This window comes from Sus scrofa, chromosome 13, assembly GCF_054392235.1.
Source record: "Sus scrofa isolate SSC_HxYL_T2T_F1_AM1 chromosome 13, Sscrofa_HxYL_maternal_Yorkshire_Landrace_v2.0, whole genome shotgun sequence".
NCBI lineage: Eukaryota > Metazoa > Chordata > Mammalia > Artiodactyla > Suidae > Sus > Sus scrofa.
The window spans coordinates 63,065,531-63,093,375 of NC_139395.1; the positions used below are offsets into that span (position 1 = coordinate 63,065,531).

The 27,845-nt window shown below is 40.4% G+C and overlaps 2 protein-coding genes across 6 annotated transcripts in view; both read right to left on the bottom strand.

The window, feature by feature from the left end:
- LRIG1 (leucine rich repeats and immunoglobulin like domains 1) overlaps positions 1-27,845 on the bottom strand; it is a 618,703-nt gene that overhangs the window by 327,704 nt on the left and 263,154 nt on the right. The window lies entirely within an intron of this gene.
- The window catches only part of SUCLG2 (succinate-CoA ligase GDP-forming subunit beta), a 929,415-nt gene that overhangs the window by 66,868 nt on the left and 834,702 nt on the right, over positions 1-27,845 (bottom strand). The window contains exon 12 of one of the 2 annotated variants that reach the window (XM_084987034.1): positions 24,703-27,678. The exons of the other annotated variant lie outside the window; for it this stretch is intronic. The gene's annotated coding sequence lies outside the window, so the exon portion shown is untranslated. Of the gene's footprint in view, positions 1-24,702; positions 27,679-27,845 lie in introns of those variants that run through there. 2 annotated transcript variants of the gene reach the window in all.

Here is a 27,845-nt window from a genome sequence, read left to right on the forward strand (position 1 = left end):
GGGTGATGAGGAAGTGTCAATGTAGGTTCACTGATTGTAGGTAGGTTCACTCTGGTGGGGCATGTTGATAGCGGGGGAAGCTGCATGGGTGGGGTGGGTGAGGGAGTATATGGAAACCCTTAGCTCAATTTTGCTGTGAACCTAAAACTATAAACAATAAAGTCTATTTTAAAAAAATCATACACATTCGTAAGCTCATACGGAAAACTTGTCAAAACTGTAGAAAAGGACAAAGAAGCAAGTGAAAATCACCCAGCATCCTTTTTTTTCCCCTATGTGAGATATGTAAGGTTAATGATTAGTGACTCTCTCTCAAGGCATTTCTCTGGCCAAACTTCTACGTGTACAAATTTCCATGAGTAGGAATGGATGTGGAAGTGCATGTATGTGTGTGTGAATGTGAGTATATTTGTGTTTCACTCAACATGTTTTTGTCTCAATTTATTTACATAATTTTAATAGCTGCATGGTATGATAGATATGAACATGTCATCATTTACCCAACTAGCTCCTTATTTGATAATCATTTGGGACTTCACTTTTTACTCATATAAATAATGCTGCAGTCAACATTTCCAAATGTACATCCTTTGCCTGCTACGATCTTTTTGGAATCTGTGTATCTTTCCAGTCCACACAAATCTTGGGGGAGGACAGGAGTCACATACACTTTACACACACTGTGGGAGTAATTCTTCTTTATACCAAGTAAACGTCTAGGCAGAGAACCTTGAATAATTCTCTGTCTAACTTTTCTGTTAGACACAAAGGGGAAGAAGACTCTGAGATCACATAAGCAATGCCTGTAGCTCAAGTCATTGCACATAGTATATCCTCAGTTAGTAACAGCTATACAATCACTGCTGTTCTTTCTTTTATTTTAGTTCATGTCCCTTCACTAGGAAAGATCTGAGCATGGCACTCGGTGGCCTGAGACACAGAAGATGAAAAGTGAACCATTTTTCTGTTTATTAAATGTTTCTGGCTTTGGATGTAATCAAGTGTGAGTTTTAGAAACAAATGGTCAAGCCAAGAATGCAGTTCATCCAACCATCCTCTCCAGACATCAGTGAAATGGCTATAGAACATTGCCGTACAGACCATATAACCAGTGGCGGCCGTAATGATGGTCAGATGTGTTTTTCTCTTTGTATTAAAAAAGTACAATTTTTTCTTGCTTTTTGTACACTATTATCTCTGTTCTAGCTTTATTATTTAAAGGAAATAATAAGGTATGTGGGACTTCCATAAATATTATTACCTGTCAGATTCTGAGGGCTATCACTCTGTCTCAGAGCTCAAGGACCCCTCAGGTTAGTTCCAGAATCTTCAATAAAAGACCTCTAGTACAGTTTCTGCTTTATCCACTTCAATCATAACACATTTGTAACAAATATAAACACCAAAACATCCCCCAAACAAAGAACACCTAACACCAAACTGCTTCCGCCCAAATCTACTGTGCTTTTTATGAGACTGTGTGTGGCTCCTGGCGATGCAATGATTTTGAACATCATTTTCAGGAAAGAATTCTTGCTACCAGTTGAGGTTCAGATTTATGGCTCTGTTCTTTGCCCTGAGGTGAGATGGAAGCGATATCAATGAGGTTCTAGTTTGGGGGTTGCTAGAAGCAAGTAACATGAGCCAATGATCAGGACCTAAAATCAGTAGAGCAGGGGAAAAAAAAGCCTGATGAAAAGAGAGAAATCAAGAAGGCACTCTATTTCTTGTTATTGTCTGTGTTACAATTCATTTTAAAATTAAGTAATCGTGTTATATTAGCACGAGAGAAAATAGTAGGTACCATTAAATGTATAAAGTAACATCAAAAAAGTTTTGCTCTTTAACCCTTAATCAATAACCAGTCTCACAGTCATGGCACCTCTATCACCTTCTTCCTAAACAGAGGGAGATTTTCAGAATCGACATCTTATGTCATCTCAAAGAAATTTAATTAGAAATAATGATCATTACTATCATTTATTGAGCACCTACTGAGGGCCTGGCACTATGTGAGGTCCTTGGCACACATGGGTCAATCAATATTTCTTGAGAGCCTAGGGTGTGCCAGGAATTATTCTAGATGCTAAAGATACAACAGTGAACAAAAAACCCAGGGTCCCTGCTTTCTTAAAGTTTCTATCCTAGTAAGAGGAGACAGTCAACAAGTTAGCAAATGAACAAACAAACAGGAGACTCAATGCTATGCAGAGAATTAAAATATAGTAATGGGATAGAGAATTGCTGGGTAGTCAAGAAAGACCCCCATAAGTAGGGTATATTTAAACTGAAACTTTAATAAAAGGAAGATCCACCTCATAGAAGGTGAGGGGGCAGAATTTAATCCTCATGATAACCTTAGCAATCCTATTGCAAAGAAGAGGAAAATGAAGCTCAGAGAGGCTAGGCAATTTCCCCTTAGGATGGTTGAGATTCAAACATTGTTCCCATGTCTGTGAAGCCCCACTCTGTCGGGAACAATGATGGTGCGTTCTGTTCACAAACGTCTCTCTCAAGAGATCATGAGTGTGGTTGTTACAAAGTGGGGGGGAGGGGGACAAAAAGACACGTGGTTTGGGACATGGGATATGAGTTTATTGTTTCAGCTGTGACCAGTATGAGTGACATTTGAAAAGGGAAAGTGAACTGACTGGTGCACATCCAAAGAGCTTGTCCAGTCAGAGAACAGGGGGTAGCCTGGGTCCACACAGGCAGGGCCAGGCCAATACCCAGTGGCCAGGGTTTGAACCCTGTGGGTTTGGTATTACCTACAAGTGTTCCTGGAGGTAACACCTTCAGGCTTCTGACCCTCACATTTGATATCTATCCTTTTTTTTTTCTCTTTTTCTTTTGAGAGCCACACACACAGCATATTCAATTTCCCATGCTAGGGAGTCACTGCCAGCCTGCATCACAGCCAGAGCAACACCAGATCTGAGCTGCATTTGCAACCTACCCTGCAGCTTGTTGCAACGCCAGATCCTTAACTCACTGAGCAAGGCCATGGATTGAACCCACATCCTCATGGACACTATGTCGGGTTCTTAACCCACTGAGCCACAATGGGAACTCCTAATATCAATTGTTTTTACAGGAACAACTCCTAAGAAGACTGGTGACCTTCTGAGAATTTCATGACCTGTCTTTGTCAGTTCATTAGCTTACCATCTCAAAGAGTAAAACATGAAAAGAAAAAAAATCTCACTAGCCTCAAATTCTCATATATTCTGGACTCACTGGCCATTTCTATCTTCTTTCAGGGATGTCTTTCTATTTTCTGCAAGCTTACGACTAGGGATTTGTGATAAACTTAGGCAACTGTTTAGAGCAGGGACCTGTTTTACTTCTCTTTACATCCTCTGTGGATTTGCATCGACACATTTCAATTTGAGAATCTCTGGTTCAGGACAGTGGTTCTCAATCTTGGGAACATATCAGAGCCACCCAATGAGATTTTTAAAATGTTGATGCCCAGGCAACATTCTGTTCCAAACAAATTATATTCTCTAGGTGGTTAAGCTCATGTATCTGTGATTTTCATAGCTCCTTAGGTGATTCTAACATACAGTCAAGGTAGAGATGCCCTGGTCTGGAAACTCTCTCTGATGTAATTTGATGCAGTTTAGGCTCAGTATTGGAAAATCAGCCTTGAATGGTGCCTATAGAAATACATAATTCCAAATTCCCAAGAGCCACCTTAAACATTAGTCATCCTCTTTCCTTTGATCAGAAAGGCAAATAGGTAGCATGTATGCCTGCAGTTATTTTAAGAGCTCCACGTAGTAGAAGAGCTACTTGGAGAACTTGCTAAAAGGCAGACCTCTAGGTAGTTACTGATTCAGCACAGTCAGGGTGAGGCCTGGGAAACACTATTTTTAACATGCACCTATGTGATTCTGATGCAATTTACCCTTAGTTCAACTTTGAGAAACAATGCCTTGGTAGAGTGCTTCCCAACTGAGGGTGACTTCTTTAGCCTTCAGGGGACATTTGGCAATGGCTTGAGAAATTTTTGGTTGTCACACTGGTGTGTGTGTGTGTGTGTGTGTGTGTGTGTGTGTGTGTGTTTGTATGTGTTTATCTGTGTGTGTGCGCACGTGTTACAGGGATCTAGGGAGTAGAGGCCAGGGAAGCTGCTCAACATCTTATAATGCAGAGGACAGCCCCCACAATGAAGAATTTTCTGGCCCAATATGTCAATAGTGCTGAGGTTGAGAAATCTTGCCTTGGATGAACATCTCTTCTGATGTCAACCTTCTCAGCTGGCCTCAAAGAAAACTCTTAAAACTCTTTAGAACTCCCATAGCTCTTCCTGGTGTTAAAAATCATCTTTATGTGTGAGGTTCATCTCCTCTATATAAGAAAAATTTCTTTAGGCCAGGATCCTTGCTTCATTCTTTTTTGAATCTGCCCTCTTCCCTTCTCCAGCATGCAGCCTTCATTCTCTGAATGTTTATGCCGTTTCAAACAAAATTCATTGAAAATACCCTTGAGACTGACCACAAAATGGCTTTGTGAGTGGTCACCATAACTAGAGTTTGCAGAAGAAGGAAGACCCAGGGGCCTAATTTTCAGTCTCAAAGTCTAATATAAATTCTCCAGGTTTCACCTAAGAAAATGGCTCTGCACATTTTTATTTATTATTATTAACCTTCACCAAATATGATAGTTGCCTTCTGGACCTGCCTCAGGTGTCTGCAGGCAAGTCAGCCATGAGAACATGAAGACCACCCAAAATGTCCCACCATCGCACGAGGAATTTTGTTGGCTATGTCCACTGTGGTGTCTGGCCACCAGTTGGTACCTTGGAGCAGACTAACTCAGTCCCTAAGCCAACCCCGCATTCCAGGAAATCAAAAACCAGCAAATAACTACACCAGATCCATGAGGAAATCGGGCAAGAAAACAGTGTCCTCAGTGGCTTTCTAAATAGCCTGGTCATTGCCTTTGAAGATCTTTCAAGAAGATGCACTTAACCACAGAGTGAAGTGCGAAGGGTTCATTTGTTTGTTGACAGGAGCTGTCTCTATGCAGTCAGCAGACTTCAGAGTGTTGGATACCCAATCAATATTTGGATACTATGGAGTCACTATGCTACTGGGCTCACCAGAGTTAAAAATAAGAAACCACCCTTGGTGAGGCTGATCTGACCACATTTTTTACTAAATTAATCATGTTAGTTTTTCCAACTTTGATTTTTATTCCAACTTTAACACTTGGCATGAATATTATGGTGAAATACATTTGCCACTCTTTCATTTTTATGAGTTTAGCTACCTATCAGCACCATCAATTCTTTAAATGCTTTAAAGGTATTCCACCTGCAGCAAGACTGTTGAATAGAGAAATGAATATATCACAGATTGGTTATGAAGTTCAACCAACTTAGCCATTTTCCTTCTGTTGGCTAATAACCCACAGAATACTTTGCTCTCTTTTTTCTTCGTGTTTTAATTTTCAGTCTTGGCAATCTGTGCTAAAGTGACTTGGAGTTATGAAAAGTATGAAAATGTGTTTGTTTCAAATAGTTGGCCGGGTTCTTCATCAGCCGGAGGCCCAGCACAGGTGTGAATATTTGTTTATAATCCAAACACAGCAAAGTAAACAGTCCCATTTTGCGCCCTTTCCCCACCCCCATACGATGCTTTGAATATTTTCTTTGTGATGGTCAGTGACTTTGTTTAACTTGAAAAAAGTCTGAATGGAAAGGAAGGGCCCAGAGACTCATAACTGTTTGTACAAGGGCCCGAGGTGACTGACAGCTCAGCTAATCTGGGCATAGAGCCCTGACATTTTGTCAGGTCCCCCGAGGAGTCAGACGTGCTGTCCACGACGCACCTGTCAAGTGCTGATAGAAAAACAACTCTGTCATATGCAGCCTTTAAGGCTGCACATGTGACCCTTAACCCCAGAACCCCTTCTGGAGTTTTCCACCGGGTATCAAAATCCTTTCAAATATTTCCAGCTGGACATCTCCTTGAGATGCAATGGCAGCTCAGCATTCTAGCACTGGTGGCCATTGCTGAGGGAATTCCCCCCCCCCATTTTTTTCCTCCCCCTTGACAAGGACCAGTTCTGAAATCTCCTTGGTAGTGAGAGAGAAGGACTGCCATCATTGCCTAAAACCCAGCCTTTTCCTCCCACTTGAATCGAAGTGTCTTTCTGAAAGTTGAATCTTTTTGAGGATACTCAGATTCCTGTTCTCATCTCCAAGGTCTGCAACCCTTGAAGGATCCTTGCAAGAAGATAAACTTTTCCAAGCCATGATGTTCAGTGTCTTCAAAGGGCTTGTTCTGATTTCCCTTCGTGCACAAGAGACAATGACAAAGAGGAAGAAACTCAGACGCCTCTGACACCAAGGGTTTCTGTTAAAAAAAATCTTAGTAATGAATTTAAGACGATTTTCAAGTCTCTTCTACTAGTGTGATAAATACCACCAAAGCCAAAGATCATGGAGAAAAAAAAGGAAAGAAAAGAAAATGGGAAAAAAACCAACACAGGAGGTATATCCATGACAAGAGAATTCATGTCGAAAGCAATAAATATTCTTCAAATGGAAAGGTGCCTCTTTGTCAGCATAGCAAGAAAATAAGTTAATTGAGTTCATTCAGAGTAATAATGACTTTCATGGAGGAAAACAAAATCACCTTAAAACTATGTCAGCTGAACTCTTAACAGGGTTCTAGGAGTTCTTGGGTTGGTTACAGCATATCTCAAGATAAACTTAAATGTCTTGGACAGAATGTCCACAAACCAAGAAATCAGCAACAGGCTAGTTTAAGCCAGAATATTTCCCCTGCTTCTTCCAGAGACGGTTCCTTTTTTCCTCTGGTTTCCCAGATAGTTAGACTTGAGGACCCAAACAGTTGCTGAGCATATGAAAGTTCACACTCAGAGTTCCTCTACAGAAATTTCCACTGAAATGAGCTAAAAATAACCAAATGAAAGGAAAATCATGGACTCATCTTTAGACAGTATTAACATCATTTCCCTCGTTTTATGGAGGAAGAGACGGAGATCCAAAGAAACGGCTTTTCCCTCAGGTTGCAGAACTAGTAAGTGACAAACTCTTAATGGAAACATCAATTTCCTTCATTTTCCTAAAGCCTTGTGCTTAAAGAATACTGCTTATTTCTAAAGCTGAATGTACGCATTCTTATAGCCTAAGGATACAAACTGTTTTATAAGGTGTGATTGTTTAGAAACAAACTAGTGGCTCATCATAATTACATTTCTGGGAAAAATAAACTTTGAAAGATTATTATTGTTCTCAAGATTTTTGTGTATGTGTGCCATTCATGATAACATCATAGGAATATTGACTCACCTGTTCCTGGTGCTCAAACTAGATGACATCACTGTTCAATCAAATACCTGGAATGTTGTAGTTTTCTGACTCTCTGTTATAGGACAACTCTGCACATTTTGTGACTTGTCCAGGTTCCTTGGAAAGTCTGGTTAGCTCCCCACCCCTCCCTGTTGGATCCTAGCCTTATTTTTTAGGCATTTCCCTCACATTTCCTTTTTAAGAGGCTTGTGTACCATTGGCCTGAAGTGGCTCATCCTTCTGAGTCTGCAAAGCCCCAGGCAGAGCAGCCTATTTATCATCACCTTGTATAGGTACCACCTTGGGTTGGAAGTCAACCCAGCTCTCTCTGATCAGAGCAGTGGTCCCCTACCTTGTTATTCAAAGGCTCGAGTCTCAATATCTGGGAAGCTGGAAAGGAGGTGGAGCAATTTCCGGAAAAAAACAATAGAAATGTTCTGGGTCAGATAAAATGTAGATCTGATGGTATGTGATTACTTTTTCTTAGACTGTTGTGTTTAGAGAAATGCTATTAAAATTTTGACAGCAAAGGATGGTGCGCTATCTCACACTGCTCCCAAGAGCAGCAGTACCAGCATCACTTGGGAGCCTGTGAGGAACACTGAATCTTGGGCCCTAGATCCACCAAATTTCAAAAAGATTCCCCAGGGGATTCAAGAACATGGTCAAATTTGGGAAGATCTGTGGGGTGGAAAGATTCATACAGGTTTCTATTCAATTCTTCCTCTCTCCTTCCTGGGATTGGGGGTGGTTGGCTAGGAGCAGAGCCCTTTTCAACCATTTTTTTTTCTTCTCCACTTGCACCTGGCCACTGTCCTCCCCTTCTTTTTAAGTTTCCTTGTCCTACATGTTCCCCACTACCCTCTTCACCTTGACCCCTTAGAGTCCTATTTGTTTAACGTGAAATATCACTAGACATTGCAGTTTTTTTCTAGAGTCCTCTCATGCCTTAAAAGAAGTCTCCTTCTCAAGTACAGGCACTCACTCATCCTTACATTCTACAATCCGAACAAAAAGTAAGAGTCAGATTTCCTGCCACAGATCATGAATGCTTCCAGATAACATTCATTTGAGAACTTTTCCTTTGAGGATTCTTTTTTTTTAAGACTTTATTTTATTTTTTAAAGGAATTTTATTACATTTATAGTTGTAAAACAATATCACAACTCAATTTTATAGCATTTCCATCCCAAACCACCAGTGCATCCCCCCACCCCCCAACCTGTCTCCTTTAGAAACCATAAGTTTCTCAAAGTCTGTGAGTCAGTTCAGTATCTGTTCAGTAAACTTCACTGTGTCCTTTTTTTAGATTCCACATATAAGTGATAGCATGTGATATTGGCGTCTCACTTACTTCACTTGGTATGATAATTTCTATGTCCATCCATGTTCCTGCAAATGGCATTATTTCATTTATTTTAGTGGCTGAGTAATAGTCAATTGTGTATATGTATCACATCTTCTTTATCCACTCCTCTGTTGATGGACATTTAGGTTGTTTCCATGTCTTGGCTATTGTATATAGTACTGCAGTGAACACTGGAGTATGTATATCTTTTCAAGTCGTGGTTTTCTCTGGATAAATGCCCAGGAGTGGGATTGTTGGATCAAATGGTAATTCTATTTTTAGTTTTTTGAGGAATCTCCATACTGTTTTCCACAGTGGTTGCACCAATTTGCATTCCCACCAACAGTGCAGGAGGGTTCCCTTTTCTCCACACCCTCTCTAGCACTTATTGTTTGTAGACTTTTTGATGATGGCCATTCTGGCTGGTGTAAGGTGGTACCTCATAGTAGTTTTGATTTGCATTTTCTAATAATGACTGATGTTGAACATCTCTTCATGCGTGTTTTGGCCATCCATATGTCTTCTTTGGAGAACTGTCTGTTTAGATCTTCTGCCCATTTTTTGATGGAGTTGTTTGGGTTTTTTTTGGTATTGAGCCACATAAGGTGTTTATAAATTTTGGAGATTAATCCTTTGTCAGTCACTTCATTTGCAAAGATTTTCTCCCATTCTGTGTGTTGTCTTTTCATTTTGTTTAGGGTTTCCTTTGCTGTGCAGAAACTTTTAAGTTTAATTAAGTCCCATTTGTTTATTTTTGCTTTTATTGTTATTACTATTGGGAGGTGGATCTGAGAAGATATTGCTGTGGTTTATGCTGGAGAGTGTTTGGCCTATGTTTTCCTCTAAGAGTTTCATAGTTATCTGGTCTTATATTTAGGTATTTAATCCATTTTGAATTTATTTTTGTGTATGGTGTTAGGAAGTGTTCTAATTTCATTCTTTTACATTCAGCTGTCCAGTTTTCCAAGTACCACTTATTGAAGGGGCTATCTTCTCTATCATATATTCTTTCCTCCTTTGTCATAGATTAGTTGACCATAGGTGCGTGGGTTTAATTCTGGGCTTTCTATCCTGTTCCACTGATCTATATTTCTTTGTGCCAGTACCATATGGTTTTGATGACTGTAGTTTTGTAGTATAGTCTTAAGTCAGGGAGCCTGATTCCTCCAGCTCCATTTTTCTTTCTCAGGATGGCTTTGGCTATTTTGGGGTTTTTGTGCTTCCAAACAAACTTTAAAATATTTTGTTCTAGTTCTGTGAAAAATGTCCTTGGTAATTTGATAGGGATTGCATTGAATCTGTAGATTGCCTTGGGTAGTAGAGTTGTTTTGATAATATTGATTATTCCAATCCAAGAGCATGGTATGTCTTTGTATCTGTTTGTGTCATCTTTGATTTCTTTCATCCCTTTGAGGATTCTTAAGTATGGCAGAGAAAAGCTTGGTAAACTTGTCTAAGTTAAAAATTAAGAATGTATGTTCAATAAAAGATGGCAAAGGAAGATACAAAACCCCCAGAGTTTTTAAGTGCCTTATATCACTCAGGATTAGTATCTAGAATATGGAATGAACTACTATCTAATCACAGAAAATAAATCATACAATGTAAAGAAAATGGGAACAAGATACATTGAAACAGTCCACAGATCAGGGAAGAGGAATATCACACAAAACATGAGAAGATGCTCAACCTCACTTTTAATTAGGGATATACATGCCAAAACCTTAGTAAGTACCATTTCACACCCAATTAAGAAGTTGGACAATACCAAGTTGGGATGATAATATGAAGTAATGGAAAGTAAGACTCCTGGATGGAGTATACATGTTTATGACCACATTGGAGAGCAATTTGGCAGTATTGAATCAGTTAAAGAAGCCCTTTACCTAGGACCCAACAGTTTCATTGCTAGGTTAGCCTACAGCAACTTTCACCCAGATACACAACAAGGTATGTACAAAAATGTTCACTGGAGCAATGTTTGAAATGACAAAAATTGGAAGCATGAGTTAATGTTCACCAAGAAGGATTAATAAACTGTATATTTTCATAGTGAAAAACTATGCAGTAGTCGGCTATGAATGAGCCTGAAGTAGGTATATGTGTGTGTGTATGTGTGTATTTATACCTAAATAGGTAGATATACATACACTTATTTATATTTATATGTCTCAACTGGAATGAATCTCATCTTTAATGTTGAATGAATAAAAGGAAATTGTAGAAAAATGTACAGTAAGTCATTTCTATAAAATTTAAAAACATGGAAAACAAAGCTTTAATTATACAAACATATGTAGCAAAAACATAAAGAATGATTGGCAATGATAAGCATCATGTTTAACAGTAGTTATTTTGGTGGAGGCAAGAATGGGGATGAATCCATAACCCAGGGGGCTACAACAGTGTTGGTATAGAACTTTATTATTTCTTAAGCTGAGTATTAGATAGAAAGATATTTATTATATTTTTATTTTTACCTATTAGGGGTCTGAAATACTGATGAAAGTAAATTAAACAAAGTAACTTTTCTTGGAGTTTCTGTTGTGGCACATCAAAAATGAATCCAAATAGTATACATGAGGATGCAGTTTCCATCCCCGGCCTCACTCAGTGGGTCAGGGATCTGGTGTTGTTGTGAACTGTGGTGTAGGCCAGTAGCTGTAGCTCTGATTCAACCCCTAGCCTGGGAACCTCCATATGCTGCAGGTGTGGCCCTAAAAAGCAAAAAACAAACAAACGAAAACAAAAACACAAAAATTTTCTTTAATACCACATAACTCAGTCATGTCACCCTCTTCCTGCCTATATCCAGCCTAAAATTTTCCTCTCCATCCTCCCTACTATCATCTGCCTGGTTTCAGCAGCCCTGTTGCTCCTGGTCCTCTTATGCCCCTGGGAACTGTGACCATCACTTGCTCTAGGAACTCCCAAGTTGCATTTTGCATCTCCATCCAATATCCCCTGATTATCTCTTTTTCTTCTACTTCTTCCCTGCTCTTGTCCAGTTAATCTTCTCTTGGACCTCCTGGTAGACTCCATTTCTGTGACCTACTTTATTCCTTCAATCTTCTCCTGATTTATCTTCTTTTTCAACTGACCTGGACCCATACATAGCCAACATCTTACAGTTTTGGTTGCACACAACTTGCCTAACTCCACTCATTCACTTTTTGTAATCCCAGCCTAGGATGTTGAATAATACTAATAGAAATCATCTAACAGTCCTGACCTGTATAATTTCAAACCTACTTCCTCCAAAGAAGATGGGATCCAAGCTCTGACACCAGTCTTCACTCATTCCTACTTGAAATCATTCCCAGCCTTCAACAGTGGCACTCTCTCCTCTTTGCCTGGAATGGCAAGGTAACTGTGTCCTGCAGAGCTAAGGTTCCCTGGAGGTGTAACGGGAGTAGTTTAGGAAGAGAAGTCTTATCAGGCAAGTGCTGAGTCCCCTTCCTCATTTTAATTAGAGAAAGTCTGCTATCATCATTTAAAATATCTGTCTTCCAAGTAAGATTTCATTTAATAAAAAAAGTGGGAGTCCTGCTCTTTAAACCTTTGGATTTCCATTGCACTGTGTATGAAATCTCTTGGCATGGAATTTGCAGGATAGGCTCCATTTCACCTTTGATCTCAGCTTGTGCTAGTCAGTCTTGGTTTCCTATGCTGTGGTCCCATAGTCCTTCTTGCTCCCACCTTCCACCTGCTGACACACCTGTCCCTTTGCATGCCTGACTCCTTGCTTTAAAATTTCTTCCTAAATGTCACCTCCCCTGCTCTTCCTCATTATTCTTTATCATGCTATTTTCTCCATCTCCTTCATCATTATTCCTGCCATCTACATCCAATGTGGGGTTTACTTCCTCATAGTATCTGTTCCTTCCACCATGACTATACTCATTTGCAGGGAAGCATCTCATTGGTCATGTTTAACACTTAGGGGTGGGACCAGAGAGGGGCTTCATCCCCTCTTCAAATCCTTAGAGTAGAACCTTCACCTGAATCCACCCCAAAGAAGTTAGGTAATTGAAGGAGAAACCCTGGCTGTGCACCTGTGGCTTCCTGGAAAGTGCTCTAGCCCTCCCTCATCCAGCCAGATACCACCCTTGGACGCTTGCCACAGAGAAATCCAGGCACTGCCTGGGACTAGCATCTCCCTAGTGGATCCTATTTCCATGCACAGAATGCACACAGGAAATGTTTGTTGATAAATCAAAAAATCTAGGAAAGCTTGAAAAGCACTAGGCTAGGAAAGACATTTCAGCTCCCCTAGATCATTGGGAGCCAGAAAAGTAGTTGGAGGTCAGATTTCTCCACCTTCTTCATCACCCACAAGCCACCCATGTCAGTCTATTCCAGGACAAAGGGCAACAGAACCAAACCAGCCAACCAGACAAGCCTGCCTTTCATCACGTGTGCTACACACAATCTTCAGATGTGAAGAATTGGGACGCTTATGGAGTTATGTGTTGAAGGAGTTTGATTTTGAAATAGAATGGTTAATTTCTGAAGTGTTTCTAGGCACATTTTCAGCATCCTTGGTCCATCTAAAAATAAGTGGCAAGCCTTTCAAAAGGTCGGAATGGCTCTCATTATAGTAGAGGTCAACGACACTATAGGACATAGAACAGCAATTAATCACCTCAATATGTAACACAGGTTAGATGTGATTAGGGGTTAATAAAGCCAAACCCAGAGTTGTGGTTCAGTGGGTTAAGAATACAATATAGCATCCATGAGGATTTGGGTTCGATCCCTGGCTTGCTCAGTGGGCTAAGGATCTGGCATTGGCAGAAGCTGCCCTATAGGTTGCAGATGCAGTTTGGATGTGGTATTGCTGCGGCTGTGGTCTGAAGCTGAGGTTCTGATTTGACCTCTAGCCTGGGAACTTCCACATACTGCCAGTGTGGCCCTAAAAATTAAAAAGAAAGAAAGAAGTAAGGAAAGAAAGAAAGGGAGAAAGAGAGGGGGAGAGGGAGTGGGAGAGAAAGAGAGGGAGGTAGAGTGAGAGTGAAAGAGAAAGTAAGGAAGGAAGGAAGGAAGGGAGGGAGGGAGAGGCCAACCCCCAAAGTGGAAAATCACAGTTATTCCAGTGTGTGTCCATGTGCTGTCGTAGCTGCACCTTCATTTGGCAAATGGGTCCAAGATCATTTTCGCCCTAGGCTGCCTTTCTCTTTGCCTGCTGTGCTTGTCCGCAAGGCTTGCAATGAAACATGGAGAGATGGCAAACATGTGGTCTGTGTGGGTGTATTTGTTTTTCTGTGCAAACAAGACTGAGTCTTAAGAAGAAATACACAGCAGAAGATGGCTTCAGGCGAAACAGAGTATGGGGAGAGAGAAGCTGCAGGAAGGTGGGGTGGGCTCCGGGCACTCAGGCATGCAAAATGGGCTATCTTGTCAGCACAGGGACTGGAACTGCAACGAAGGTGAAGAGTAGGGCAGGTGAGGGTGATGGTTATGTAGCCACCTTTTGAATAACCATCAAAAACCAAGTACTGTGCCCTTTGCTTAGCATTGCTTGTCACTCTCAGAAATACTATGAGATAAGTACTCTTATTATGTCTCTTTTACATGTGATGATCCTGAGGCTCAGAGAGTTTGAGCAATGTGCCAGTGCCAGGACTGTAATTTAGGATGGTCTATCTCTGAAGTTTGGAGTCATTACTTCTATTCCATGCTCTGTCTCCAGTTGGCAGAACAGTCTGGAGCCTAAGAGAGGGGTTAAGCTTAGAGCTGTAATCACAGGGGGCATTTCTTAGAAGATAACAAAGAGAACAAGGAAAGAGCCAATCTCTGGTAGTGTCACTAGGTGTATTTTAAAGGAAAGACCTGAGGAGGACCCAGACTTTGTGTGTGAGAGAAATGTTCTGTTGTTCCTTAACTTGGGAATAGACTAAAAGAAAAAAAAGTACAAATCTGAGGTGGAGGTGAAGGAAAAAATAGTAGAAGATACAAACAAAAAGCCCACTAAAAATTCCTGACCAGTTTACCAAATGCTTATCATTGCTGAGGCTGGGCTTTGAAGTGACCTGCTTCTTATGGGGGCAACTCCATGGTCCAGGGTGGGGATGCTTAAATTGTGATATTCCTGGGCAGAAGGAAGTTCAGTTGCTTCCTCATAAAAGAAAAGTCAATAAACATCAACATAATGTATAATGCATGCCTCTGTATAGGAGAACGGAAATCTCAATCTGATGCATTATAACCAATGCCATTTCTACTTCTAGAGCTTTGCTACTCAAAGTGTGACTGATCCACAGGCCATCACCTGGGAGCATCATCCTAGATTCACTGAATCAGAACTTGCATTGTATTAACAGGATCCCCAAGTTATCTATACCTGCAGTAAAGCCTAAGAAGTGCTGCCCTAGAATTGTACTACTACCTTTGCAACTTGGTGAACTCCTACTCATCCTTCACAGCCTGGTCAGATATTATCTCTTTCTTAAAGCCTCCTCTAGCAATGCCTGTCAGAATTAATCACTCCTTTCTCTCTGCTATTTTTCTGTACCTGCTACTTATCTCTATCTTGCGCTCATCACACTATGTTGTTGACATGTCTCTGTGATGTTGTATGTTTTTGTTCTCACTTTTGTATTATAGTGCCAGTCAATCATGTCATTTTTATGAGGAAGACTCTAAAAAGTATTTAATTACTAATTTGGGTTATTGTTATTCAATTTAAGTCACTCTGGGACAAAAGTTTTTAAAACTTTCCATTTTATTTTTTATTTATTTTCTTTATTATATTACCCAATGAATTTATTACATTTATAGTTGTACAATGATCATCACAACCCAATTTTATAGCGTTTTCATCTCAAACCCCCAGCACATCCCCCAACCACTCAACCTCTCTCCTTTGGAAACCAAAGTCTTTGAGAAAATATCTGTTCTGCAAAGAAGTTCATCATGTCCTTTTTTCAGATTCCACATGTAAGTGATAGCATTTCATGTTGGTGTCTCATTGTCTGACTTACTTCACTTAGCCTGATAATTTCTAGGTCCATCCATGTTGCTAAAAATGCTGTTATTTCATTCCTTTTAATGGCTGAGTAATATTCCATTGTGTATATGTACCGCATCTTCTTGCCTATGCACAAAAATCACCTGGTAAGCTTGTTAACCCAGAGGACTGTGGACTTTATTCCCATGAATTCTGATTCTGCATTTTTTAGTTGGGCCCCAGCAATATGCATTTTTTTCTTTTCACAGCAATGCCTGTGGCATATGGAAGTTTCTAGGCTAGGGATTGAATTAGAGCTTCAGCAGCCAGCCTATGCCACAGCCACAGCAACAGTGGGTCCAAGCCACATCTGCCACCTACACCACAGGTTGAGGCAACGCCAGATCCTCAACTCACTAAGCCAGGCCAGGGATCCAACCTGCATTCTCAAGGAGACTATGTCGGGTTCCTAACCCCATTGAGCCACAACAGGAAATTAGAATATGCAGTTTTAGCCAGGAGCCCTAAGTATTTGTGATGCAGATGATCAAATGTAAAACTCTAGCTAAAAAACGTAATTGAAGTCTGGGATGCTGAGATTCTGGTCTTGTGGGCTGCTATTGTCCTTTTTATTGCATTGGTCCCTACGTACTCTACATGTCAAAAGTGACCAGATCCAGTGGAACCCTCCTGCACTGTTGGTGGGAATGTAAACTGGTACAACTACTGTGGAGAACAGAATGGATGTTTCTTAAAAAAACAAAAAATAGGAGTTCTTGCTGTGGCACAACAGGATTGGGCGTGTCTCTGACGCTCTGGGATAGAGGTTCAATGCCTGGCACAGTAGGTTAAGGATCCACTATTGCCACAGCTGTGACATAGGTCACACCTGCAGCTTGGATCTGACCCCTAGACTAGGAAATCCATATACTGTGGGGCAGCCAAAAAAAAAAACCTAACAATAGAACTACCATATGACCCAGCAATCCTATTCCTGGGCATTTATCCAGAGAAAAACATAATTAGAAAAGATACAAGTACTCCAGTGTTCACTGCAGCATGATTTACAATAGCCAAGACATGGAAACAACCTAAAATGTCCATTGACAGAGGAGTGAAAAAAGAAGATACAGTACATACATGCAATGGAATATTACTTAGCCATAAAAAGAACAAAATAATGCCATTTGCAGCAACATGGATGCAACTAGAGATTCTCATACTAAGAGAAGTAAGTCAGACAAACACAAATATCATATGATATCACTTACATGTGGAATCTAAAAAACTTGATACAAAAGAACTTATTTACAAAACAAAAGTAGGCCCACAGACTTTGAAAACAAACTTATGGTTACCAAAAGGGAAATGTGGAAGTGGGGGAGGGATAAATTAGGAGTTTGGGATTAATGTATACATACTACTATATATAAAATAGGTAATTAACAAGGACCAACTGTATAGCACAGGCAACTATAAACTCAATATTCTGTAATAACCTATATGTGAAAAGAATCTGAAAAACAATGGTTATATGTATAACTGAATCACTTTGCTGTACACTTGAAACTAACACAATATTATAGATCAAGTATACGCCAATAAAATTATATATTAAAAAAACACTACCTTGAGTACTCCACACAGTGGATAATTTCTATATAGATAATCAAAAGTGCCTAAACTTGAAACCTTGGTGCTCTTCCTTTATAAATATTTATCAAGGTAGGAACTCAAATCAAGGTGATAAAATGTAATTTAAAACTCAATTTTTTTTAACAAGGAATACAGCTACAGTGCTAACAATTCAACCAATTAAACCATTTTGTGTTTATGTGATAATTACTGCCAGAGTAAATGATCTTATTAATGGTTTTTAGTTGTTAGTGAGCAGTTTCCGAGTTTGCAATTTTTTTCATTATATTAACCAAAACTTTGGAAAAATTTCAATGAAGTTTAGAAAGATATTGCAAAAAAAAAAAAAAAAAGTGACCAAATCCATCAGCACGGGAACCTCCCAAGTACGTGTGGATTATGTCTGAGTCAGGATGCTTATGTAGAGGATTGAAAATGTGTTCAATTCAGTCTGAGTTACTCAGTACTCACGAGCAACTCCACAATCATAAAAATATCCCTCTTGACATTGACCCACTGGCTCTTAGGATTCATTCCAATAATACGGACACACATGAATATTTTCCACAAACACAGCTCTGATTGTCTTGCCATATGCCAGGCAACAGATAATATTTCATTTAATTCACACAATGCTAGGAGGCCAGGGACATTATTGTCTATTAACGATAAAGTAACCAAGCCTTAAGGACATTGTGTAACTTACAGGGAGTCACAGAATGAGGAAGGGGCTGACAAGACATCAAAGCCTGGTTTGTCTGCTTCCAAAGCTGTTGCTTCCTTCCTATGTGTCATACTCTCTATTTCTTTTATTTTTTTATTTTTTATTTTTGTTTTTGTCTTTTTAGGGCTGCACCCACAGCATATGGAGGTCCCAAGCCTAGGGGTCTAATCAGAGCTACAGCTGTCAGCCTACACCACAGCCACAGCAACACCAGATCCGCACTGCCTCTGTGACCTATACCACAGCTCACAGCAATGCCAGCTCCTTAACCTGCTGAGGGAGACCTTGGGTCGAATCTGTATCCTCGTGGATACTAGTCAGATTCATTTCTGCTGAGCCACAACAGGAACTCCTCCTGTTTCTTTCTTTTCTTATTTTTTTACAGCCTCACCTGTAGCATATGGAAGTTCCTATGCTAGGGGTCAAATTGGAGCTGTAACTCTGACCTATGCCACAGCCACAGCAACATTGGATCTAGGCTGTATCAGCCACCTAACACCATAGTTTGTGGCAATGCTGGAGTCTTAAGCCACTGAGCAAGGCCAGGGATGGAACCTGCATCCTCACAGACACTATGTTGGGTTCGTAACCCACTGAGCCACAACGGGAACTCCTCTCTGTTTAAGTCCACTTTCCACACAATAATCCCCAGGGGCTTGAACAGCTGGGGATGGTGAGGGCCTTCTCAAAGTCCATTCCCTGCATTTCTGTTCTAAGCTGTACCTGTAACCATTTATCTCCAGCTCTACTGTCCATCTGTACTAACAGAATGTCTGGAAACATAAGGAAGTGATTTCTCTCTCTCCCTAACCTAAGGGAATTTTTAACTAGTTTGACTCTTCCCTTAACTGTACTCTCAGGCCAAGCATACTTCTGTGGCATAATATAAACATGGACACATAGTGCTGAGTTTTTCTAACAACTGAATCAAATCAGAGCAGAAACAATCAATTTTTTCAGTTGACTAGAAAGACGATTAAGAAATTGGATGGGAGGTGTGGCAGTTCATTTAGTTCACTGTCTAACATACTCAGAAAACAAAGCCAAGTTGTTTTTCTTTGGAGGGCTTGTTCTTTAGGGGAATAGGAGGAACGAATGGGCTAACTAAATATAAAACTATAAAAGGAGACACGATGCTGCTTAATTTTTTCCTTGTCTACTACATGTAGGGCACAAAGATGAACACAGCAGGCTCAGTGACTGCCCTCACAGAGTTGACTGTATACTGGATGAAGTAGAACAATGTAGGCTAAACATTCTATCATTGAAAGTCATTGCTGATATGTTGTAAAAATGCAAAATGTGCTTGGCAGAAAATATATAAAAATGTTCAAACGTTAAAAATAAAGTCTGTCAAGAAATATTACAAAGCCACAGTCATCCAAACTGCGTGGTACTGGTATCAAAACAGACAGACAGACCAATGGAACAGAATAGAGAACCTGGAAATAAACCCTGACCCCTATGGTCAATTAATCTTTGACAAGGGAGGCAAGAACATAAAATGGGAAAAAGAAAGTCTATTCAGCAAGCATTGCTGGGAAACCTGGACAGCTGCATGCAAAGCAATGCAACTAGAACACACCTTCACACCATGCACAAAAATAAACTCCAAATGGCTGAAAGACTTAAATATACGACAGGACACCATCAAACTGCTAGAAGAGAACATAGGCAAAACAGTCTCTGACATCAACATCATGAATATTTTCTCAGGTCAGTCTCCCAAAGCAATAGAAATAAGAGCAAAAATAAACCCATGGGTCCTAATCAAACTGAAAAGCTTTTGCACAGTAAAGGAAACCCAAAAGAAAACTAAAAGACAACTTACAGAATGGGAGAAAATAGGTTCACACGATGCAACGGACAAGGGCTTAATCTCCAGAATATATGAGCAACTTATACAACTCAACAGCAAAAAAGCCAATCAACCAATGGAAAAATGGGCAAAATACCTAAAGAGACATTTCTCCAAGGAAGATACTCAGATGGCCAGCAAACACATGAAAAAATGCTCAACATCACTGATTATAAGAGAAATGCAAATCAAAACTACCATGAGATACCACCTCACACCAGTCAGAATGGCCATCATTCATAAGTCCACAAATAACAAGTGCTAGAGGGGGTGTGGAGAAAAGGGAACCCTCCTGCACTTTTGGTGGGAATGTAAACTGGTAGAACCACTATGGAGAACAGTTTGGAGATACCTTAGAAATCTATACATAGAACTTCCATATGATCCCGCAATCCCACTCTTGGGCATATATCCGGACAAAACTCTACTTAAAAGAGACACATGCACACGCATGTTCATTGCAGCACTATTCACAATAGCCAGGACATGGAAACAACCCAAATGTCCATCGACAGATGCTTGGATTCGGAAGAAGTGGTATATATACACAATGGAATACTACTCAGCCATCAAAAAGAATGACATAATGCCATTTGCAGCAACATGGATGGAACTAGAGAATCTCCTACTGAGTGAAATGAGCCAGAAAGACAAAGGCAAATACCATATGATATCACTTATAACTGGAATCTAATATCCAGCACAAATGAACATCTCCTCAGAAAAGAAAATAATGGACTTGGAGAATAGACTTGTGGCTGCCTGTGGGGAGAGGGATGGAGTGGGAGGGATCGGGAGCTTGGGGTTATCAGACACAACTTAGAATAGATTTACAAGGAGATCCTGCTGAATAGCATTGAGAACTATGTCTAGATACTCACTGCAACAGAACAAAGGGTGGGGGAAAAAATGTATACATGTAAGGATAACTTGATCCCCTTGCTGTACAATGGGGAAAAATAAATTTTAAAAAATAAATAAAATAAATAAATAAATAAAAATAAAGTCTGTATGTGTGTATGCAAATGAATTTGCCAGAGGGTTATACACAGTGTTATTCCTGGCAGTTATCTTTGCAGGCTAGGCATGAGTTTGGGTTGGGGATGGGTGGATGGATAGGGATGGTGGACTTTATACATTTTTGTGTCAGAGACTGCCAACTACCTGCCCTCAAATCCCTTCTTGGGTCAATAGACAAAACAGAATCTTTCCCAGACTCCTACTGGCTCCATGTAGCCAAGTGACTAAGGCCTAAGCAAGCTGTAGGTTAGAAGTGATGTGTAGGACAGCTAGGAAGGCTTGCTAAAAGGGAAGGGAAGCTCCCTTTTGTCCATGTTCCTTCCTGCTGCCTGGAATGTGGATTCATGGTATGTCTCCAGCAGCCATCTTGGACCATGAGGACATCTTGAGTATAGAAACCACAAACAGGTGAATACTAGGATGGAAAATACTCATACAAACCCACTACTGCTCTGCTGTCTATGGTGGGAGCCATGAAACACATGTGGATGTCTTTTTTAGTTTAGATTAAGTGAAATTACATAAAATGAAAAAATTCAGTCTCAGCCCCACCAGCTACATTTCAAGTACTCAGTCATGATCTGGTGGTGGCTAGCGGCTATCAAATTGGACAACACAGATAATAGAACTTTTCTATTGCAGCAGAAAGTCCTGATAACTAGTAACGTTCTACTGCTTGCTTCTAGACTCTCCAAGAGAATAAACCCCCAAACATTGATGTCTTTGTTACTTGTAACTGAATTAAACACACCCTATATGAATTCTTTTTTTTTTTTTTACAAGAACATCCATCAGGTCTTACACTATAAAATGAATACAGTTTTAAATACACAATTAAACATCAAACATAGGTTAAAACAGATAAATACATACTATAAATAATCTGGTTGGATTATTTAAAGAAAGAATATTGTATCAAGATGAGATTTTTAAAAACACTACGTCCCTGAGAGATACGGAAAATTATAAACTTTTAGATTTGTTTCCTTGTTCAAAAGCAAGAGGGTGGGCACCCAAGTGTTATAAAACCTTCACTCGTGTTGACAAAGACCACACACCAGGTAGGCAAATTACATCTGTACAGTGTTGTTGTCTACACACTCAGCCATGGAGCATATTAAGAATTTTCTGAGAGCACCAGTAAACCTTCACAGGAGACACTTTTATAAGGATAAGATATGGTCTGGTGCTCTTAAGCTATTCATCAAACTCTGCTGTTTGCATTTTGAAAATATACACTGACATTACATTTTAAATACACTGCGTTACATTGTGCTCTCTTTGAACCTGTAGCAAAATTATGATTCCATTGTGTATTTTTAAAGATTAAATATTTCTCATATTTTTGCACTATGGCAAGCAAACCAAAAGCTTTTAGCATTCCAGGTCATGTAGATGATTTCAACAAGGTTGTTTATTCTTCGTGTGCGGGATTGGGGAGAACGCTCTCCATTCTTATAAGGTGCCACCCAGGTAATCTTTGGCAAAGGATTGTCAATGCATATTCTGATCTGCCTGGAAAATGTGGCATATAAAACCCACTCACCAGGCTGAGGGAACCAAAGGCAGATAAGCAAGATTCTGCAGAGGAGGGAGTTCTTCTAACAAAGCAGAAAAAAATTAAACTTTCTTTCAACAGGGTACCAAATATAATAAGCTCCTAGCCCTCTTCTAGTACTGATACTCTGCCAGCACAAACCAAGGACATGTCTTCCCCCACTGTTCCCCTTTGCATGTGTCTGTATTTTATTCTTTAGGTCATGATGATTTAATATATATGCTGTTTCTTCACATTTTAATTTTCTAATTCCACTGAAAATTTCAGAGGCTCATTCAGATGAGAAATGAGAGCTGGACAAGAGTGCTCTTGGTTGGCAATTGGTGCTGTCACGAAATACCTTTTTCACCCTGCTGGAAAGGAAGTGGTTTCAATGGTGGGCTTTCTTTGACCACCACCTCCCTTTTGCCTTTATCTGAGACACCCAGGGATGGGAGCAAAGAACGGAGATGGTTGAGGGGCAGAATTGGCAGAGGGGCTTTCAGGTCCCATTGGTATTGATTTGACCTTTCTTGGGGGTTGTGTATTTCCCTTCAGCTCCATCAGCAGTACTGATTTTCAGTGCACAGTTCAGGATGCTGGGTGACTGCTCATTCACCATAAAATCAAGTCTGACATCCAGAAAAAATTAACAAGCAGTTTAAATTTTTACTGAAGTCCATTGTGGCTCAGTGGTTAATGAATCTGACTAGGAACCATGAGGTTGTGGGTTCAATCCCTGGCCTCACTCAGTGGGTTAAGGATCTGGCGTTGCCATGAGCTGTGGTGTAGGTCACAGACGCGGCTCAGATCCCATGTTGCTGTGGCTCTGGAGTAGGCCAGGAGTTGTAGCTCTGATTAGACCCCTACCCTGGAAACCTCCATGTGCCGCGGGTACGGCTCTAGAAAAAGAAAAAAAAAATTTTACTGTAAGTCTCTTGAAATGATGAACAAAAAAGGGGATTCCATACTCAAACCATGGCAACTTTAGACAATCTTCTTTCCCCTCTTTGTCCCACTGACTCTGGAAGGTAGTCAACTCTTGCACCATCCCACCTGCACCCCATGCCTTCCAAACTCCCTGGAGCCTGGCTCCTCTCTGAGTCCTTCTCCTCCACATCCAGGACCTGTTCTTTTCTTTCATGAGGGCCTTGGTCTTTTTGTTTCTTCGTTTTTCTTTTTAAGGCCACACCTGCAGCATATGGAAATTCCCAGGTTAGGTGTCGAATTGGAGCTGCAGCTGCAGTCTATACCTGAACCACGGCAACACTGGATTTGAGCTGCATCTGTGACCTATGCTGAAGCTTGCAGCAATGCTGGATCCTTAACCCACTGAGCCAGGCCAGGGATTTAATCTGCATCCTCATGGACACTATGTCAGGTTCTTAACCCGTTGAGCCATGATGGGAACTCCATGATATTTTGTAACATAAAGATTTCTGGATTCTCTCACTATCTTTCAATTCTCCTTTTGCTATAATCAGAATTAACACAAGCAAAGGCCATAGAGGGTGAGCAGGCAATCCCAAATGTCCCCTGGGAAGGAATGGAAAGGGGAAAGCCTGAGGAACTTGCCTGCTGCTGTTGATGTCTGTGGATCTCAATTACAAAACCTCTGAAGACCCTTCAAACTCATTCCCTCTTCCTCCAACCTCCTCACCCCCTTAACCTTAGCTGATCTTCAACTTCACTAATTCCTTTCCATCTGTTTGTCCCCACCCAACCGTGGCCACATGTGTTTCCTCTCTCTCCCCTACCTTCTTCTGCTGTGTGACCTTGAGCTCATTTCCTTTCCTCCTAAACCCTTGGTTCCTTCAGCTGGTGATGAGACAGCTATATGAGAAGGTCTCGAAGGGAAGATTAGGGTCATGTCAGAAAAACACAACTGAGCATGGGTTACTCTTTCTCCACTAAAACTTTTCTTTTTCTTTTTTGGCCACCCCGCAGCATATAGAGATTCTGGGACAGGGATTAGATCCGAACCACAGTTGCAACCTCTCCCCCCAGCTGTAGCAATGCTGGATCCTTAACCATTGTGCTGGGCCAGGGATTGAACCTGCACCCCAGTGCTCCAGAGATGCCACCATTCCCACTGTACCACAGCAAGTACTCCTAAACAATTTTTAGCGGTGCAAGGAACACATGACTGTTTATTCCTGTACAAAAGCAAAACCTATAGATAAGAGTCAAATGGATCTTACCTCCAACTCTAACCCCCATTTTTTGAGATCAAGGAAACACAAAAACTTCCAAACTTTATTCATGTCACTTCTTTAGGGGTTTGATCTGTACTTTTTCTGACAGTTTTCTATTTTTTTATACAGCTATGGATATCCAAAGAAATGGCATAATATTGTTTTGTGAGGTTTTAAAAAAATGGATACATGCTATTTAGGCACATTTTTATTTTCCAGTTCTACTGACTATCTGAGGTGTTCATTAAAATGAAAGTTGATTTTCTTGTACCATTTTTTTTGATAGCTATCTTTGATCCAAGCATAGTGTAGTGAAAATACAAAATTTTGTTCAATAAACAATAAAGAGAATATATACATCAATTGAAATTATCACCAAAAAACTGGAATGAAAAAAAAATGAGAGTTGAAAGTTGGGCCAGTGTGTTCTTGGTAGGCAGTTTGGTGCTGTTATGAATATAAAAATGACAACATAAATGGTACATTGTGCATAGTATTTTCACTTTTTTTTTGTTAATATCAGTTGTTACAGAAGAACACAGACCATTCTTTGTAACAGCTACATGGTATTCCATGTGATGATGATGATGATGATAATAACAATAATAATTACAATTTAGTGACTGCTGACTATTTTCCAAGAACTGCTCTTACTTAATCCACATGGAATTCCATGGAATAAGCAGCCAATATTGATCCCATTTCACAAATAAGAAATCTTAGAAGCAACAAAAAAATAGCAAGCCTTATTTCACCTACTGCTGGACATTTACGATGTTTCCAATTGCTTGCTAAGCAAAATCATGCTACCAAGTCTCCTTGCCGAGGTGTAGGATGGATGCATAGGAATAGGGGAAGAGCTGAGGGGAGGAGGAATGTGCACCTATAGGTTTAAGACATATTTCCAAATCGCCCTAGTGATGATCTTATCAAGTGAGACTGTGAGCCCTGAGAAGAAAGAGGATGGGGTACAGAATGGGGTGGGGGGTGGCAGGATGGCTAGAAAGGAGATGGCTAACAGGACACCCCAGACTCCAGCTTCATCTACTTTTCAATAGTTCATAAGAACAATCCCGGGTAAAAGCAAGAATTTTCCACTATTTCTCTTAAGTCCCTTGAACCCCAGGCATCTTCTCACTTCTGCTCTTTCTCCTCAGCTCCTAGGACCTCCCTCCCACCCACCCGGCAGTGCATCTGGGCGCCAGCTGTGCCAGCTTTGTTAGGCTTAAGAACGACGTCAAGCCCTTCAGTATTTACTTTATCCCGAGAACATTAAGGAAGGTAGACAGGCCTCCGTCCCTATGCACCATTTACACAGATGTCAGGCTGGGGATGTGGGTTCATTTTTCATTCTTTAATCCGCAGGTATGAATTAAACCATAACCTGCCTTGCCGACAACACGGCATCAATATTTTCTCAGACTGGAACATGGTCTCCCTGTTCTTACCCACCCTTTAAAAATAAACTTAACATATGGCGTTTGTCTTATGGCAAAGGAATGCAATGTGTTTTTCTTGACATATGACTCAATTCAAACACTAGGCAAAATTTTGATATTTCAGAGGTACTTGCAGTTGGAGGGAATACGTGTGCTACCTTCCCCATTAAACAGGCAATAATCCCTTGGGGCAAGTTTCAGGAACCCCATATGTCCCAAGTTTCTCAGATAATCACGTTCCCTACATCACAATGTGTGTCATGAAGACCCTGGAGACTCCATGAGGCATCTATTTGATTATTTTAATAGTCAAAAAACTAATCCATAAAATGCATGCATGTTGAGAATATCCATGATGGTGTTTATACAGTTTTCTCAGCGATCACACAATGCCTGACTGGTCATCAAATACACTCAATGTCCAAACACAAATGTATACCAAAGAAAGAGGACTTTGGACACACAGTAGATGCATATAAGGAGGGGAAACATTCAAATACAAACAGAACAATGATTCTAAAAGTAACTAGGGGAAACATTCAAATACAAACAGAACAATGATTCTAAAAGTAACTACCTATTACTGGGTACGCATAATGTTCCAGGCACAATGCTTAGTTGTTTTGTCTACATGACTGTATTCAGTATTCCTAACGGTCTTCTGAAGTTGGTTGTTATTACGTTTATTCCACATAATAGGAAATGGAGATTTAGAAGGCAGAGAATCCGCCCCCTGCCATTTATACAGCTACTAAAAGATAGAACTGGGATCCAAATCAACTTCTCTGTGATTCCAGAACCTGGCCCCACTCTGCTAATACACAACAAAGCTTTGTTATTACATGTGATACGAGAAAGAAGGTTTTCAGTCTCATCATTCGAATTCTGTGAATTTAACCTCTAAGGAACCTCTCAATTTTCTAGCCTGCCTTAGTTCCGGTCTTCCTACTTACTGTGTGCACTGGCGAAGCCCCTAGCTGCTTTCTCCATATCCTAATTTATTCTTCAAGGCTCCTCTGAGAGTAATCATTCAGGGAAAAAAAGATCATCATGGCCCCACTTGCTCAAAAATCTTCAGTGATGCTTATAAATCTTCAGTGGTCCCCACAATGGTTTAGAAAATGGGTACTCAATGGATACCTATTGAGTGACGAAACATTTTGTAATTCTCTTCTTTTTCATGACAGTTTCTGAATTTAAGTACCTGAGGTCATAGGTAGATCAGATGATGTTAGATACTGTAAAAATATTATCTTTAGAGCCTGAAAGATGTAAGCTTTATCTTTACTAGCTCCAGATTTTGGGAAACTCTCCTTATCCCTCTCATTCTCTTTTCTCGTGTGTCCCCCTTAACCTGGTCAGGATGAGGTTATAGGTGGTATATGCCCGAGGTACATGGGGTTCTGATACCATTACTAATACATATTATGAAAATATTTCATCATTCATTCAAACTTGAGTAAGTAAACAGGTCTGGATCATTTCCCATGTGACAGTGAGGGGAGAACAGGGTATTTAGGGACGAAAAGTTTTTCTGGATGGAAGAGGAAAGAGGCCCTCTTGGAGCAGCGGGAAGCCTGGTAGTGACAAGATTTCCCTGTGGTGGCCTTGGTATCTGAGAAGTTTCTGTGGGAGGACAGAAGCTCCTAGAAGAGGAAAGAAGAAAGCTTAATAAGACAGCAGAAGGGGCCACTGCCACACCTTATGACTTCCCCTTTTTGCTTAGGGCCAGCCTGGGATCCAGATTGCACTGTTGAGGCCCCAGAAGAAGAAGAAACACAATGAGGGGCATTCAGGCATGTATCTACCTTGG